Source organism: Mirounga angustirostris, unplaced genomic scaffold (genome assembly GCF_029215605.1).
Source record: "Mirounga angustirostris isolate CCGP_5_RB_7025 unplaced genomic scaffold, mMirAng1.0.hap1 SCAF_5, whole genome shotgun sequence".
NCBI classification, from domain to species: Eukaryota; Metazoa; Chordata; class Mammalia; order Carnivora; family Phocidae; genus Mirounga; species Mirounga angustirostris.
In genome coordinates, this window is record NW_026991713.1 from 112,859,216 (window position 1) to 112,873,633 (window position 14,418).

General features: G+C 44.3%; 1 long non-coding RNA gene across 2 annotated transcripts; it reads right to left on the bottom strand.

Annotated features, from left to right (window-relative positions):
* Nucleotides 1-336: 336 nt before the first annotated feature.
* Nucleotides 337-14,090, bottom strand: LOC123841790 (uncharacterized). Of its 2 annotated transcripts, XR_010411671.1 has the most exons (5): nucleotides 12,894-14,090; nucleotides 8,025-8,191; nucleotides 5,363-6,692; nucleotides 4,268-4,401; nucleotides 337-3,828 (listed from the first exon to the last, which is right to left on the bottom strand). It is a non-coding gene; the product is annotated as an uncharacterized LOC123841790 (long non-coding RNA). The 2 variants fall into 2 exon arrangements; XR_006790294.3 differs by having other exon boundaries at nucleotides 4,268-6,692.
* Between the last annotated feature and the right edge of the window lie 328 nt (nucleotides 14,091-14,418).

The window sequence follows — 14,418 nt, forward strand, 5'->3', positions numbered from 1 at the left end:
TTCTTCTTGGCCTCAGTGGGAACGGCTGGGCCAGGGCTCTCTGTGTTGTTCCCCTATAAAACTGCTGGGACCTTCACTGAACAATGGTCCTATATATCTGCAGCGCCCCCCCCTTTCCTCCCATCTCTCTTCCCCAAAGAAAGTCTCTTTTCTCTTTCTCTCATCTTTTGAGTTAATACCTCAGGGGGCCTGTAATGGGCCCCAGGCCCTGAGACATAGATCAGTGGGAATCAGTGAATTCAGAGGAAGAGAGTGGAGTGTGTGTGTGTGTGTGTGTGTGTGTTCGCATGCACTTGTATGCAAGACAGACAACTGCTTAGGACTATTTGACCATTTATACAAAAAAGAAGAAGAAGAAGAAGAAGAATAGATCCAGCTAACATTATATAATAATCATAATTTAACAATAATGAATACAAAAAAAGTTCATTAACAAATGTCCTCAGGCAAGAGAAGAAAAAAGAAAGGAAAGGAAAGGAAAAGAAAAGGAAAAAAGAAAAGGAAAGAAAAGGTCCTCAGACCAAGACTTGCGAACACGTACAGAGCTCACTGTGTGTCAGGAACCGTCCTGAGCCCTTGACATACATGATCATGTATTAAATAACTTCACCACAATCCCGCAAATTTAGTAGTTACTATTTACCCCACTTTACACTGAGGACCCTAGAGGAAGGTCTGAGATAAGATAGCAGTTGGAGCTTCTAAGTCTCTAGGAAACTCTAAGCTTTCAGGACCTTCGGGGACAATTTGGCAGAGCAGATTTGTCCCATCTGGGCTGTCTGAGTGGCAGCCATGTGCCGAACTGAAGTCCTCATTTTTTCAAGGGTCTGCACTGATTAAAGCCCCCAGAACAAGGATGTGAACGGCTGCCATATTGTGTCTGACCAGAGAAAGATAGGGGAAGAGAGTAAGGGACACTTGCTAAAGGCCTGGCTCCAAAGTGGATTGTCCAAAGGAAAACGAGTTCTATGGTCAGTGAGGACTAGGAAATGCTAAGTTAAATAGATTGAAAGTTTCTTATTATAGGACTTCTCAGAGCTTTCCAAGACCAACATGCACTGTGACACTGTAACTCATATAACAGGGAATAGAGAATGGAGCATTTCCTCAGCTTGTTAGACCTCTTTCTGAGGAGACACTCATGAGACCAGAATTCCATGGAATACACTTTGGGAAATACTTTGTGTCTGACTTAATCAGTCTCCCCACTTCTAAGGTTAATGTTGGCCTGATCTGGCCCAGAACTTGAGGTGTGTCTCTGATAGTCTGAAAGATCCAAATGTCTGGAGATACCTAAAGAAGGGTTTGGATCCACCATTTGGGAGACAGAGCAGCACGGGAGGGGCGGGGAGGAATCTCAGCACCTGCTGTGTCTGATTTCAGATCCCGCCCCCCACACACCCCCTTACCTTTGGGCCAGTGTACCTAGAAAAGAGGTTCTGGTTATCAGTGATAACCCAGAAGGAAAGTGCCAGGTTCCTCTTTTGCTCAGCACAGTGCCCCCCACCAGCAAATGGATGACAAACATATTGATTTTTTTTTTTAAATTAGGGGCCCCTATGATTCAAGAATTTCATGTGCTTACAGTCAAGCCTGGCTGTGTGAACACCAACTCTGCCTCCCCACCCAGGAGCAGACCACTGGGGGAAATTACTGGCCATGAACTTCAAGATACTCCACTATTTCACTGGGAGGGTCATTCATGGGGGGCAAGTGGAATAAGAGGGGGAAGCCAGAAGGACCCCCTTGGGAGCTATATAACTTCTGGGCTAGCAGGCAGAAAACTTGAGGGGTTGGCATCTCACTAGCAATAACTCCAGAAAACAATTATATGCACACATGTACTTTGAAGCTTTCCCCTATAACCAGTCGTTGGCCATTCCACAGAAGCTTCCTTCAGAAAGCTCTCACACCAACCTATTCTTATCGCTTCTCCCAGGTACACAATTATTCCCTTCCGACCAAAGGAACTGGTCTTCTTGCTTCTATTCTTGCTCACCTCCTAGACTCCCTGCCGGATTAATCTTAAAACATTATTTTCACCATGTTCACTTTTCTCCTCAAAAACTTTGAATGCCAGTTTGAAAACAGCTTCAAGCTGTCTGTTCTGCCTTCTTCCCACTCTCCTGCAGCATGGGGCCCCTGGTCCAACCAAACTGCATGTCCACTGAAAACTCTGGGTACGTTCCCAGAGTCAACTTGGTTTATGTCGATTTCGAGCCTCAAGTGTCCTTTCAAGAGCGATGGCAGCGGGAATGATGGAGTGAAGACCTCTGAAAATCCTCTCCTCTGTAAAAACAATGAGAACTGTGGCCAAAATCAGCAGAATCAACTTTTACAGAACTCAGAAAATTAACCAAAGGACTTGCCGCAATTGAGGAGAGTTTACTGGAAGAAAAAAAAAAAAGGCAGAATCTCAGTAAGAACACTGAGCTTTATGGTGTTGTAACTTAACTGATTCTCATCCCCCATTCCCCAGTTTCATAGTAGCCTTGAAAACCAGCAGCCTGCAATCTCAGCAAAAAGCAATGGCCTGGCCCCCATTCCCACACCTGGCCGGTTCCCGGGAAGACTTCACTTGCAAGACTTGTCTTTACTTGACCTGACTGGTAGTCTACCGAGTGTAGTCTTCTCTGCCTCCTTGGCATTCCTCAAACCAGGCATACTCTCATCTCAGGGCTGTCACTACTGTGTGGAGTGTCTTGGCCCTGCAATCCAAATGTCTCCCTCCCTACCTGGCTTGTCCCTCCTTCAAGTTCTTGTTCAAATGTCACTCCCTCAATGAGGCTTTCCCTAACCACACTATTGTAATGCAACCCGACCTACAGGCACTCCCACTTCCCTTCCTGCTTCATTTCCCTCCAGAGCACTTATCACCTTCCAACGTGCTATGTATTTCATTTACTTACTACGTTTATCATATGTCTTCCCAATAGAATGTCAGCCAACATGAAGGCAGAGTTCTGTTTGTTTTCTTTGGTGCTTTATCTCCAGCACCTAGAGCAGTGCCTGGCACAAAATACGTGTTCAGTAAATATTTGTTGAATGAGTAAAGGAATGAAGGTTTAAAAAAGAAAACATTGGCAGAAATGTTGTACTTGTTGTTAAATTTAGCCTGTAGGTGTTGGGTAACTAATTGTTATTTGCAAGTGAAACTGGTCACTGAATCCTTAACAAAACTTCCAGGGCTAAAGCCAATGTTGTGCATCCATTGATATAACACATTTTTGTTGATTTATTGGAGCCCAAAGCCTGGCCTTTCTCCAGGAAGTTATAATAACACAGAAGTCCCCAGGAGTCCCTGAGACCCAGTGAAGGTAGAGGGGAGAGATTATGTCTGAAGGAAGGTGACTTGTTTCTGTTTTGTTTTGTTTGATAAAAAATACCTTCAGCAGTGCTACCCCAAATAAATAAGTTCTCTTGGAGGGCAGTATGCACTCTAACTACAGTGCTATAACTTTGCTTCTAGAAAAGTTTTCAAGGTCAGTAGGACTTTTTTTCTTTTAAATCTTACAATGGCAAATCTTCACTTTTAGAAGGAGGGGGCTTGTTTCTGCAAAACAAAATCTAGTGAATAAAATGGCTGAACAGTTGAAAACATACTGAATGGATCAAGTCTGTGTTATGAGTCAAAAGCTGAGAGCTCTCTGCTTAGCAAACAGTCTCTGCTCCCATCTGGGTGGTCTGTCCACTGAGCTGCTGCTGCTGCTGGGGCATTGGCAGTGGTCAAGACTAATCCTTCTCTTTGTGCTTTGGGATGGAGGATTCTTTTCTTCTAAGATTAGATCTCCAGACCAAGACGGAGTATAAACACTTTCTCTGTTCCACCTGTTAAAAACAAATAAAAACGCTGGGATAAATATATATTTATATCTTTAGTAATAAATATATTTATTTTATATATTTATATACAAATATTTAATATAAATGTAAATATTGGCAAGTAAGTATATTTCCCTAGATAAAGGACCAAGAAAGGGGGCAACCTAACAAGATGGAAAACTTTTAGACAATAACCACTCCACCCCCAGCCAGGCACCAAGGGAAAAAATGTTGTCATACTGCCACTCCATCGGCACAGGTAGAACCGGGAGCCTCCCTATCCACATCGCCTGCTGTAATGAGGTGCCCTTCCTTCTCCTGCCCACTACACTGGCATTAGAGAAGACTGAGTAGGGATCTGGAAACTTCAGTCCCACCCACCAGTTATAACCCTCTCCCTAGGGCCAGTGGAGACCACATAGGGACCCTGAATTCCCACACTCACCCAGTAGTGATGAGGTGGCACCTCCCCCTCCCCCAATGTCAGAGGAAGGGGGATGGGAAACCACAATTTTCACCACCATCCAGTGGGGCAGAGCTCTGCCTCACCTTGACCCATGCAGTGTCAGTGGAAACTTGCTAAAAAAGAAGATTTAAATAAAAGGCAGAGTCTGGTAACACAATATCCAGGTTCAGGACACAAACAAAAAGCACTTACCACTCCAAGAAGCAGGAAAATCACAATGAGTGAAAAAAGACATTCAATACACACCAACACCAAGACAATACAAATGTTAGAATTATGTGACAAGGAATTTAAAACAGCCATCATAAAAATGCTCCAATGAGCAATTACAAACCCACTTACAAAAAAGAAAGGTCTCAACCAAGAAATAGAAGATGCAAGCATGTAAATTCTCTAAATGGAAATTTGGGGACTGAAAAATAGATGATTACCAAAATTTTAAATACTTAACAGATGGGCTTGACAACAGAATGGAAAGGGCAAAGGAAAGGATAAATAAACTTGAGCATAAAACAATAGAAAGTACCCAGTCTAAACAAGAAAGAAAATAGAATAAAAAAAAAAAAAATGAACAGAGCCTCAGGGACCTGTGGGACTATCCTGTAAGATCTAACATTCATGTCACCAGAGTCCCCAAAGGAGAGGAAAAGGGCTGAAAAGGCATTAGAAGAAATATGGCTGGAAATTTCCAAACTTCAGCAAAAGACATAAATTTACAGATCTGAGAAGCTGAATGGAGCCTAAACAGGATAAACCCAGAGAAAACCATACCAAGACATATCATAGTCAAACTTCTAAAAACTAAAGACAAAAAAAAATTCTTTTTTCTAAAGATTTATTTATTTATTTTAGAGAGAAAGAGAGTGTATGCATGGTGGGGAGGGGCAGAGGGACAGGGAGAGAGAGAATCTCAAGCAGACTCCCCACTGAGCACACCGCCTGACACTGGGCTCAATCTCAAGACTCTGAGATCATGACCTGAGCTGGAATCAAGAGTTGGATGCTTAACCAACTGAGCCACCCAGGCGCCCCCCACAAAGAAGTTCTTGAAAGCAGAGAGAAACAATACCTTACCTTAAGGGGGGGGAACAATTTGAATGACAGAGAATTTCTCATCAAAAACCACAGAGGCCCAAAGGAAGTGGCACCACATTTTCCAAGTGCTGAAAGAAAAGAACCGTTGACCCAGACTCCTGTATCCAGTGAAAATATCCTTCATAAGTAAAGAGATATATTTTAAGATGAGGAAAACTAAGAGAATCTGTGGTCTGCAGACATAGTCTAAAACACCTAAAGAAAATTCTTGAACAGAAAGAAGCTTCTGGGAGGGAAAAAGAACAATGGGAAGAATATAAAAAAGATGAATACAATAGACTTCTTGAATTTTCTAAATTGTGTTTGGTTGAAACAAAAATTATAACAGAGTTCAATCGGTTCTAAATGCATGAAGAGGAATACTTAAGGAAATTATATCATAAACAAGGGAGAGTAATAGGAACTGAAAAAGAGGGAGGGTTTCAGCACTTGACTCAAACTGGTAAAATGTCAACAGCGGTGGACTGCTATAAATTATGTACGTATAACATAATACCTAAACCAACAACTAAACCATCTACACGAAGAGATACATTTGGAAATACTATAGAAAAATCAAAATGGAATTCTGAAAAATGTTCAAGTACAGAAAAACAAAAACAGAAGAAAACAAAGGGAACAAACAGAAAACAAAAAATAAAAAGGCCAACTTAGCCCCTAATATATGAATAATTACGTTAAAGGTAAATAGTCTATGCTTCTATTTACATAACATTTTCAAAATGACAAAATTAAAGAGGTAGAGAACAGATTCGTGGTGGCCAAGGGATAGGAATGAGGAGGAGGAGGAGGAGGAGGAGGAGGAGGAGGAGGAGGAGGAGGAGGAGGAGGGAGATCTTCATCATGAGGAAGGAGTTCTGGATCTTGACTAAGGTGCTGGTCACACAAATGTGGGCATGTGATAAAATGGCCCGATGTGTGACACCACTGTACCAATGTCTATCCTTCTCATTGTTCTGTTTCTGTCTAAGATGTCACCTTTGTAGGGAAGCTGGAGAAATTGTCCACAGGACAACTCTACTAGCCTCACATCTTCCTAGGAATCTGTAACTACTTCAAAATAAACAGTTAAAAAGAAAGAGATGAAGTCTGGATACAGCAGCCTGGTTTCTAACATTCGGTCTGACATCCTCTGTGGTAGGGATCTGTAGTGAAAGTCAGGGGTTGGCCTCTCTTCCTGTTCCACACCCCACACACAGTCTTGACCACCACGGATTTGGTAGTTAAAAACTGTCCCATTTTTATAGTGTCAGCAGTTTTGGTCTTCCAAGGAGATACCAAGTCGTCCTGGGACAAACGTTCCTTTCTCCTGAGGGAAAAAGAAAATCATCATTATGGGCCAATGGTAGTAAAGTAAGAACCTGTTGAGAAACCTGAACATAGTAAAGTAGTTTGAAAAAGACCAGTAAGTTAAGGTTTCTCTTCAGTAATGGGAATTGGGTGTATGTATTTATAACGTGGTTGTTTTCTCTGTATCACCTGGTGTTCTTAAGGCACCAGGTTCTTAAGGCACAACTGTTTCCAAAAAAGATGGAGCTGAATGGAAAAGGAGTTCAGGGAAGACACAGAGACTTGTCATGGCTAAGTTACTAACATGTCTGTGCCTCAGTTTCCACAACCGTTAAATGGGAATAATAATAATAGCAACTCCCACATGCAGTTGTGAGCATTCGAAGAGTCGCTATTTGTACAGCACTTTGAACAGTGCCTGGCACATAGCAGACATTACGTTTTGCAATTTTATTATCATTCTAGTGTACTAGGAGTGGTGGCCAAAGGACAAGAACACATCTTTGTGTGTGACCTGGGAAGATGTCAGTTTGGGGGCCAGAAATGAGACTGAATTGAGAGGGGACGTGTCTTCCTCTATTTGAGGCCTCCTGTCTGCTTCCCCAGACCTATAGCATGGAGGGATTGCCATCTGGAAGTTTCCATGGTGAGGGCACAGAGAGCTAGGGAAAGGGGGGATCAGGAAAGGGGCCTCGGGGCGAGGTCTCTGTCTGTGGACTCTAAGAGCAGCTCCTTCTGAGAGAAGTTGCAAGTTACTTTGTTTGTTATGTGTCATTCCAATATTACTCGGGCAGCAACCCTTTCTGTAACTGAAGGCTGGCTATTCCATCCACAGGATATTCTGAGGACTGGGTGTTAACCCCCTCTCCCCCTCCTTTCCCCCTCATTGACTTTCTTTGGCACCCCAGAGCTCCCGGACTTTCTTCAATGGCCACCCTTTCCCCTGTCCTCCATCTGAGGGGCTTGGACCAGGAAAGAAGGAGGAAGAGTCCCCTCCTGTTTCCTAGGGAATTATTATTCCCATTTAACGGTCCTGTCAACCTAGGGCTGCCCAATGCCCAGGACTGCATTCCCTGTAAGAAATTCTCCACTGAACAATGCCGACTGTTCTAAAGGTGATATCGTTGGAAAAGGGACAAAGTGGGAAGTTTTGCTCCCTTAGACTTTCCCTGTGCCTCACAAGGGAAGACATTTCACATTCTTACGTCTTCATCAAGGGTCTCTTTAATACCACCCTCCCACTGTTTCCCGGGCTCTGTGGCCCTGAGGTGTGTCGTTGGTCCAGCATGATCACGCCCCCTGCAACCACATTTGGTTTACTGGGAGTTACCAGAGAGAATGAGTGGCTCACCATGAATTCCTCTTGTGGCCCTCCTAGGATGAATAACTCTTATTTCTGTGTGTCGCACATCTATCCATTCCCCTTCTCTGGAACAGCCCCCAGGTCTTCCCACAAAGCTCGTCCTCAACGTCAGGTCAATGAGAAGACTTCTAGGGAGTCGCAGGCAAGGTTTTGTGCTTAAAAAGAGATATAAGAAAGAGCTTAAAGTCCTAACTTTTTAACGGTCTTAAAATCAGGTAGCCATTCCTCCTTTTCAAAGTTATTTGGCTATTCTAGGTTCTCTGCATTTCCACATGAATTTTAGTCAATTGATAGTTTCTACATAAAAACAACTGGGATTTTGGTAGGAATTGTGTTAAATCTATAAATAGATCAATGTGGGGAGAACTGACATCTTAGCCATAGTGAGTCTACTCACCCATAACAAGGTACCTTTCTCAATTTATTTAGGTATTCTTCAGCTTCCATCAGCAATGATTCACAGTTTGCAGTGTACAGATCTTGCATGTCTTTTGTCAGATTTATTCCAATTTCACTTTTTTGGATGCTATTGTAAATGATATTATTTTTTTCTTAATTCCAACTCCTGGTTGGTCATTGTCAGCATATAGAAATAAATGTGATTTGGGTGGGGGGGGGCACCTGGATGGCTCAGTCAGTTAAGCATCTGCCTCTTGATTTCAGCTCAGGTCATGATATCAGGGTTGTGAGATCGAGCCCCAAATCGTGCTCCAAGCTGGGCGTGGAGCCTGCTTAAGATCCCCTCTCTCCCTCTCCCTCTGCCCCCACATTCTCTCTCCCTCTCTAAAAACAAAACAAGAAACAAGAAAATGATTTTTGTATATTGATATTGTACCCTGCAGGCTTGCAATAATTCACTTCTTAGTTGATCACTTCAATCATAGATGACCATATTGTCTGCAAGCAATGTCTCTTATGTCTTTATCTTTCCTAATTTCCCCAGTTAGTGCCTCCAGTACAATGTCAAACAGAAGTTGTAAAGCAGACATCTCTTATTCCAGACCTTAGGGGAGGGAAAGGATTTAGTCTCCCACCAGCAATTAGGATGTTAATTATATATTTTTGTAGGTGCCTCTTATGAAATAGAGGCTAGTTACTACTAGTCTTCTACAGTGTGTGTGTGTGTGTGTGTGTGTGTTTATTTAGGAACAAACGTTGGATTTTGTAAATGCTTTTTATATGGCTATTAAGATAATCATATAATTTCTTCTCTGACTCACTGGGTAGTTACCAAGGTGTTGTTTAATTTACAATTTTTTGGAGATCTTCCAAATATTGGGTATTGATTTGCAATTTACTTCCACCATGGTCAGAGGATGTTACTTTATATGACTTGAATATGCTTAAATATATTGAGACTTGTTTTATAGACCAGAGTATGAGATAGTTGGCAACATCTTCTGGGCGTATACTTGCAAAGAACATGTGTTCCAGTCTTGTTGATTGCAGTGATCTATAAATGTCAATCAAGAGAAGTGGGTGGCTAGTGTTGTCCCAGTCTTCTGTGTCCTTGCTAATCTTCTGCCCACCTGTTCTAGTAATTATTGAGAGAGTGGTATTGAAATCTTGGACTATAACTGTGGATTTGTCTATTTCTTCTTGCAGTTCTGTCAATTTTTGCTTTGTGTGTTTTGAAGGACTGTCACTCAGTACATAAACATTCAGAATTGTTATGTCCTCTTGATTAATTGATCCCTTTATCATTATGAAATGACATTTTTGCTCCCTGGAAATGTTGTTTGCTCTGTAATCTACTTTGTCTTATATTAATATCCTCTCTCCAGTTTTCTTTTGATTAATGGTTAACATAGTGTATCCTTTTTCATCTTTTTACGTTTAACCTACTAGTCTCTTATTAAAATTGCACTTCTGTAGGCAGCATATAGTCTGCTTCAGGTCATAGTCCTCAGCTTCCTCACATTACAGAATGGTGAACCGCACTGTCAGTCTTGTTTCTCCCTAATGCCCAGGGTCCTCCCTTGACCATGGTGATGATCAGGGGGACGCAGATGGTGGGATGGAGCAGGGTGGACAGAGAGAATTTCCAGTTCACCCTGCCACAAATACTATCCTGTAAGTGAGGTCAAATTCCAATATATCGCATCTCAGCTGTGTGACCTTGGGCAAACGCCTTGACCACTCTGAGCCTCAGTTTCTCCATCAATAAAATGAATTGACTAACATTGGCCTGGCAGGGTTATAAATAACCTGTGTATAACTCCTTCCCCCACCCCCGGTCTGCAACTAATTTAGTGATAGACGCTATCATCATTATTATTACTTTTCTATCAATGTATGTACCGTACAAATGCATAGATTTACATTACAAATCAACCTCTTAAGTGAGCCCAAGGCAGTAATCATGCTTTTTTTTTAATTAACTTGCTGTGCCAGGGAGGTAATAAAATGAATGAAATCAGCATTTTTTTTCAACATGCCTGTCATAAATTAAGCATCTAGGTAAGTGTCTCTTTCCAAGGCTGCAAAGACTCCGGCTTCCACCCTCGTAGGTGAGCAGGGCCAGATGGAGAGGGGCAGTGCATAAATTCTCTGCTGCTCTGCCCTGGACCCTTCTCGGAGAGGAGCCTGCTCAGGACGCTCGCTCTTGAGCTGTGTGATCATGACTCCACCTTGCAAGACCTTGACAAGGAGCAAGGGTCCGGGGCTTTCACCAAGTGCTGCCAGTAGGTCTTTTCCCTCTGACATATTAATTCCTGCCTCTTCCTGTAAAGATAATTCATGCTCCCTGGCAGCATTGTGTAATGCACAACACCAGGTGCCAGGGACCTCCTGCAAACTTCAGCAGGGCCATATTGTAATGTGCCACTCGATTAATCCAGCCATCTAAAATGCATTCTTTAAAAGCCAAAGGTCTTTCCCATGAATAACCTGGCAAGTATTTGAGCTTCATTTTAATTTCCCTCTATGGAGTTTGGGGAAATGAAATGGGAGTCATTAGCCAGATTTATAAGACTGTCTCTTGAGAAAATAGGGTGCCTGGAGAGGGGTGGGCTTAGCAGACAAGGCGTAGCGGTTACCTGTCTAGCCGAGGAGAAGGAGCTGACCCTCAGCTTGCAAAGACAAAAGTATTCCAACCCAACAGCCACTTTTTCCCCACTTGTGCACTCTCAGTAGAGGGCAGCTGTGCTCAGATAATTTGAGGAGAGATTGCACGTGCATCTCCCAGGGACCTCCTTTCCCCGTCTTTAAAATCCCACCCTGCGATCCCATCCCACGGCTGTGCGTTTATCCTAAAGAACTGAAATCAAGATCTCACAGAGATGTTAGTACTCTGGCATTCACTATTCATAATAGCCGAGATGTGGTAACAGCCTAATGTCCATCTACAGATGACTGGATAACAAAAATGGGGTGGATACGTACCATGGAATACCATTCCGACTTAACAGAAAGAAATTCTGTAATATGGGACAAGATGGATGAACCTTGAGGACATTGTGCTAAGTGAAATAAGCCAGTCCCAGAAAGACAGGACCCCACTTATATGAAGGATCTAAAATAAAAAAAGTCAAATTCACAGACTCAGAGAGTGGAATGGTGGTTGCCAGGGGCGGGAAGGGGAGTTACTCATCAACAGGCATGAAGTTTCAGTTGAAAAAAAGATGAATAAGCTCTAGAGAGCTACTGGGCAAGCGTGTACCTACCTTCAACAACAATGTATTATACACTTAAAAATTTGTTAAGAAAGTAGATCTCTTATTAAGTGTTCTTACCACAACAAAATAAATTTTAAAACAATAATAAAAAATAAATATACTTAAGCATTCAAAAGAAATCCGAGCCTAAGAAACCATCGTGTTTGATGCAAAGGGAGCCTGGGTCAACACGTTCTCTCTCGTTGGTGTCTGGAGGATTTAAAACCCCTTCATTCAAATGCAGATACACCTTCAGGGAAAGAGGGCATTCTCTGGGAAACGGGCTGGCCACGGCTCCTGGAGGAGGAAGGAGTGAATTCCCTCCAAATGGAGCTGAGAGTCTTGGCTGCTCTCTGGGGAGAAATAGTTGTGGTGAGGCATGAGCGTGGGGGCCCCGAGGAGATCCCAAGGACACTGAGCATGCCGGGAAGAGGAGGAAGCTTCCAGGAGTGGGCAAGGGGAACGGTGCTGTTCTGCTGGGTCCGTGGCAGGAGCTCTTTTCTCTTTGTATGAGACCCTTCCACCGTCTCTTAGACCTCTTGGCACTGCTCTTAGATTGTAAGGAACTCAGGGCAGAGAGGCCGTAAACAACAGCAGTGCCGATACCCCTACCAAGGAACTACATTATTTGCTAGGGCAGCCATCACAAAGTACCACAGGCTGGGGGGCTTAACCAACAGGAATTTATTTTCTCACAATTTCGGAAGCTGGAAGCCCGAGATCAGAGTGTTGGCAGGGTTGGTTTCTTCGGAGGCCTCTCTCTTTGGCTTGTAGTTGGCCACCTTTACTAGGTACCCTCACGTGGTCTCCCCTCTGGGGGTGTCTGGGTCCCCATCTCTTCCTATAAAGACACCCGTCCTACAGGATTAGGGCCCACTCTGATGACCTCACTTTGACTCAATTTCCTTTGTAAGCCCAATCTCTAAATACAGTCACATTCTGAGCTGTGGGGGTTAGGACATCAAAGATGAATTTGAAGGGGACACGATTCAGCGCATAAGCCCATAACTCTTAGCATTTCTACTATTACAAGGCTAATGGAAAGCCACCGTGGTCACTGTTTGCCCCGTAAGTACCGGGCTTCTCATGCATCACTACATCTGAACTTCAGAACCTACCTACCACCTAAGGCAATAGCATCACTGTTCGCACTGTAGAGACAAGGAAACTGAGTCACAGCGCAGTTCGGCGGGCCGCTCACCTGGAAAGCGGCAGCAAGGAACCCACGCCGCCGGATGCCACAGCCCGCACTGCTGATCACTGCATCATTCCGCCTCTTCTCGGGGATTTGCTCCAGAAAACCGTGCAAACCATAGAAGAGAAAGAAGAAAATAAAAGTCATCCACCAGCCCAGCCATCTCGGCTTTCCACACAGACCCAAATGATGGTATCTGTTCAGTTTTCCCGTCCCTCTTTCCTCGGGAACACTGGCTACTGTCTTTGATGCTGCTTTGCTGGTGGCAGAGCCGAAGGAGAGCAAAAGAGGCTTAAAAGTGGTGCCTATAAAACTTCCAAGGGCCTGGGACCATGTTAATGTCAGTGTTGGGTGTAAAAAGCCGGTTCCTTAACAATACGTGTAGTATGAGCCCAGCCAGAAAAAAGAAACAAAGAGAGAAAGACAAACCACATGGGGAGGCCGCTAGTGGTGGGTCTCTGGCCGCGAGACTGTGGGTGATACCAACTTTCCTCTTCCATCACCTACGTTTATTTCCTCTATTTCTCAAATGTGCTATAATGAGCATGTGGACAAGATGACCTCTGTGAGCAGAAAGGAAAACAATAAATGTCATCAGAGAAAAATTTAACTGTGCTCCTCACAGCACCACAGGTCCAATTCACTGATTCAGCCTGGATTCTCGAAGACTTCTCCATGTGCAGTCGGAGAGGCAAACAAAGGCAGCAGACAGAGTCTGTGAGGAAATCTACTGGAAACAACATCCTGAGTGAGAAAAGCGACAAAAGAACCACCTCCCTAAAAGCAGCCCAAAGTGGCCGTTTAAATAGTAAAAATGACGCAGGGCTTTGAAAACAAAGTCCCAGCTTTCGGTCAGTTTCCTGAGCCCATGAAAACAGCGGGCGTGGAAGAGGAAGCCTGGGCTCCCCAGTGTCCCCACCTATGCCGAGACCCCCGAGAGCCCAGGGATCTCCATCTTGTCATCCCCAGGGGAGGGTGATCGAGGAGAACCCGACCAACACTCTGCTTCCCTCCCAGCAGCTTAAGGGGCCGCTGCCACGCTTTGCTTTCTGGAAGCGGGATGGCAGTGGGGTGGCACTTGGAAGGGGACCCACGGCCAGCCGGGGAGGGGGCTGGGCACATGTCCCACCTCGGGCCACCTGCTTCCTGCCGGACTGAGCAGCCCGGAGCCAGCCAGGCAGACACAATGGGCAGGACCCACGTCAGATTCTTAGGGGAAGAAAATTACTCTTTGTGGACCGAGAGATCGGGACAGGATATCTATAACTGTTTAAAGAAAAGCCCAGTCTGCAGCCCCCTCCCTCTTGAAGCACTTCCGAAATGTAGCGCAACACTCCCTGCTCCTTAAATATCCAACCCCAGAATAAATGTGCACACAGCATTTCCCCCAGCAACCGGGTCCACGCGGCTGCCAGCTGAGTCAGAGTCTGAAACGTTAGAGCTAGAGAGGGCCTTCCAGATGAACAGGTCCAGGCAGAGGCTAGGACGCCCGCACCCGGCGCCCTCGGCCTGAGCGTCACCTCTGGCTACG